The sequence below is a fragment of the Chrysochloris asiatica genome, unplaced genomic scaffold, assembly GCF_000296735.1.
Source record: "Chrysochloris asiatica unplaced genomic scaffold, ChrAsi1.0 scaffold00012, whole genome shotgun sequence".
In the NCBI taxonomy this organism is placed as follows: domain Eukaryota; kingdom Metazoa; phylum Chordata; class Mammalia; order Afrosoricida; family Chrysochloridae; genus Chrysochloris; species Chrysochloris asiatica.
This window is the reverse complement of record NW_006408530.1, coordinates 11,605,418-11,609,570: the sequence shown is the minus strand read 5'-3', so window position 1 is coordinate 11,609,570 and position 4,153 is coordinate 11,605,418.

The window sequence follows — 4,153 nt, the reverse complement described above, 5'->3', positions numbered from 1 at the left end:
AGAAATAAAACCACGAATTGAAGTCACCAATCTGCTGTAAAAGCATTAAAGAGTAAAGATGTCACTCTGAGGACTAAGGTGCACCTGACCCAAGCAGTTGTGTTTTTAATTGCATCATATGCATGTGAAAGTTGAATAATGAACAAGTAAGACCGTAGAATAATTGATGCATTTAAGTTATGGTGTTGGTGGAGATATTGAAAGTGCCATGGATTTCCATCACCACTCATCTGTCAGTTTGTTGTACTGTGGCGGCATGTGGTGCTGGAAACCATCCCACCGGTATTTTAAATACCAGCAGGGTCATTTATGGTGGACAGGTTTCAGCTGAGCTTCCAAACAAGACATCCCAGAAAGAAGGAGAGTCACACTACTTCTGAATGCTTAGCCCCTGAAAACCTTAAGAATAGCAGTGCACCACTGTCAGGTAGAGTGCCAGAAGAAGAGTCCCCTCAACTTGGAAGGCACTCAAAGTATGACTGGGGAAGAGCTACCTCCTCAAAGTAGAGTTGAACATGATGACACAAATGGAGTAAAAATTTCAGGACCTTCATTTACTGATGCAGCATGATTCAAAATAAGGAGAAACAATTGCGAATATCCATGGATAATCGGAACAAGGAATGTACAAAGTATAAATCTAGAAAAGTTGGAACTTGTGAAAAATAAAATAGGATGCCAAAAATCGATATGCTAGGCATTAGTGAGTTTAAATTAACTGGTATTGGGCTTTTTTTTTTTTTTTTTTTTTGTATTGGTCATTTTGAATAAGACAATCACATAATTTACTATTCTGGGAACCACAAATTCAAGAGGAATAGCATCACATTCATGGTCAAAAGAACATTTAAAAATCTATCTTGAAGTACAATGCTGTCTGTAGCTGGATAATATCCATATACTTACAAGGAAGACCAGTTAATACCAATATTATTCAAATTTATACACCAAACACTAAAGGCAGCGATGCTGAAATTGAAGAACTCTACCAACTTCTTAAGTCTGAAATTGATCAAAGATGTATTGATAATTACTGGTGATTAGAAGGAGAAAGTTGGAAACAAAGAAGGATCAGTAGTTGGAAAATATGGCCTTGGTGATAGCATTGATGCTGAAGACCACATGATAGAATTTTGCAAGACCAATGACTTGTTCATTGCTAATAACTTTTCTCTACAGCACAAAAGTCGACTATACATATGGGCCTTACCAGATGAAATACACAGAAATCAGGTTGACTATATCAATATCATCAGCCAAAATAGGATCCGGACACACTGTGGAACCAACTATCAATTGCTCATATGTAAGTTCAAATTGAGGCTAAAGAAAATTAAAACAAGTCCATGAGAGCCAAAATATGACCCTGAACATAACTCACCTGAATTTATAGACACCATCTCAAAAACAGATTTTATGTATTAGACACTAATGACTGAGAACTAGAAGAGCTGTGGGATGGCATCAGAACATATTACAAGAAAGCAAAAAGTAATGCAAAAGCAAAAAGTAATGCAAAAGTGAATGTCAGAAGATACTCTGAAACGTCTATTCCAGCATAGAGATGCTAAAGTGAATGAAACGGAAGGAAGCAGTCCAAGCGGCACTGAAGGCTTTGGTGGAAAACAAGGCTCCAGGAATTGGTGGAATACAAAATGAAATCTTTCAACAAAATGATGAAGCACTAGTGTTCAGTCATCTATGCCAAAAAATTTGGAAGACAGCTATCTGGCCAATTGATTGGAAGAGATCTGTGTTTATGCTCATTCCAAAGAGGGATGACCCAATGGAAGGAGGAAGTCATACAACAATATCATTAATACACATGCAAGTAAAAATTTGCAGAAAATAATTCAAGAACAGCTGCAACATTACATCAACAGGGAACTGCCAGAAATTCAATTTAGATTCAGAAGAGGACTAGAATAAGGGATAATATTGCTGATGTCAGATGGATCTTAGCTGAAAGCAGAGAATAGCAGAAAGATGTTTACTAGTGCTTTAATGACTATGCAGACTACACAAAAGCTTTTGACTGTGTGGATCATAGTAAACTATGGATCACATTGCTACAAATGGGGATTCCAAAACACTTCATTGTTCTCATATGGATCCTGTACATAGACCAAGAGGCAGTTGTTAGAACACAACAAGGGGACAGTGAATGGTTTAAAATCAGGAAAGCTGTGTGCCAGGTCTGTATTCTTTTACAATATTTATTAAATCTGTATGCTGAGCAAATAATCCAAGAAGCTGGATTATATAAAGAAGAATTTAGGACCAGGATAGTTCTATTCAGATGATACAACCTTGTATGCTTGAAGCAAATAAATAAAATACCGATGAGAATCAAAGGTCACAGCCTTCAGTATGAATTGCACCTCAGTGTAAAGAAAACAAAACTCTTAACAACTAGACTAATACATAACATCAATAAGTAACATCATGATAAATGGAGAAAAGACTGAAGTTGTCAAAGACTTCATTTTACTTGAATCCACAATCAATATTCATGGAAACAGTACTCAAATAATCAAACTACATATCGCATTAGGTTTTAATCTGCTGCACAAGACTTCTTTAAAATGTTTAAGAGCTGCAGATAATACCCATTTGACCTAGCTTGGATGGCTTGCTGGCTAGAATTCGATCAGATGAAGATAAAGAAATTTGATACAGGGAGCAAGCATAAATTGCTGTAACTTGATGAACTTGACCTTTGCTTATGGATGAAGTTGCCTCAAATTCCAACCAAAAGGGAAGAATTCTTCATATCAAGGCTCAAGCTTGCCTCCTCAGTACACTGGCTTGATAGGGTTGGGCAACTTAAACTTTGGCTATCAGAAATGGGGGCTATAAAGGCATGAAGTAGCTGATTTATAAGCTTTCATGAGGGTGCTTAGTATCAATACAAGGGGGGTAAAATAGAATCCCCACTGAATAGTTTTCCTGTTGTCCAGATGGGTCTGGTGAAAGGAGGTGGGGGATGATGGGTATATGGTTTTATGACACAATTGTCACAAGTGTAAATGTAGAAGAGGTATAATTAAAAAGGGGGTATAATTAAAAACAGTTAATCTGTTATTCAGGAACAGAAGACTCTAGAACTAGCAAGAGGGGAGAACATGAGAGGAGTGAGGGAACCTAAGTGGAAAAGCAGAGATAGTGGCAGAGGCAATGACACAGATGGAGCCACCAAGGACTACACGTCCATGGACTGAGAAAGGCAGGCAGGCTTGCAAAAGATGCCCTTTGGACATTTAAACGAATATGTGTTTTCAGTGTGGCATGTGTACATTAAAAAAAAAAAAAGATGATAGAGGCAAATACTGTTAAATGATGGTACATGGAGGGGATTATAATCATTACAATGATTTGTTGAAGTAAAACTGATGATCTGCTCTGTGAACCTTCACTCAATTAACAATAAAAACTTACAAATAAATAACGTGTTCAAGAGCAAAGATACCAGTTTGGCAACATAAATGCATCTAACTCAAGCCATGGTATTTTCAATCACCTCATAAGCATATGAAAGTTGGGCAATGAATAAGGAAAACTATATAAAAATTGGTGCATTTGAGTTACGGTGTTGGAGAAGAACATCAAAAGTTCCATGGACTGCCAGAAGAACAAACAAATCTGTGTTGGAAGAAGTACAACCAGAATGCTCCTTAGAAGCCAATATGGCATCTCTCATACTTCAAACATGTTATCAGAAAGGACCAGTTCCTGGATGACATCATGTTTAGTAAAGTAGAGCGTCAGTGAAAAAGAGGAAGCCCCCTAACAAGATGGTCTGACAAAGCAGCCGCAGCAATGGGCTGAAGCGTAAGAATAATTGTGAGAAGGCTTGGGAAAACAGAAGCAGGCAGTGTTCATTCTATTACACGCACAGGGTCACTATGAGTCAAAACCGACTGAATGGCACTTAACACCAACTTTAATAAGACTTCTTATATTCACAGTAGTTTTTTCAGCTGATTCTCTTGGCTTACATAATGTACACCATGTTACTGGCAAATAGTGCTAGTAACACCTCTTCCTTTCACATTTTTATAGTTCCAGTTTCTTTAGCTTTTTGAATTGTGGTGTGTACTATCTCCAATGCAATTATGTTGTTTTTAAGTGCCATCGAATTAGTTTTGACTCA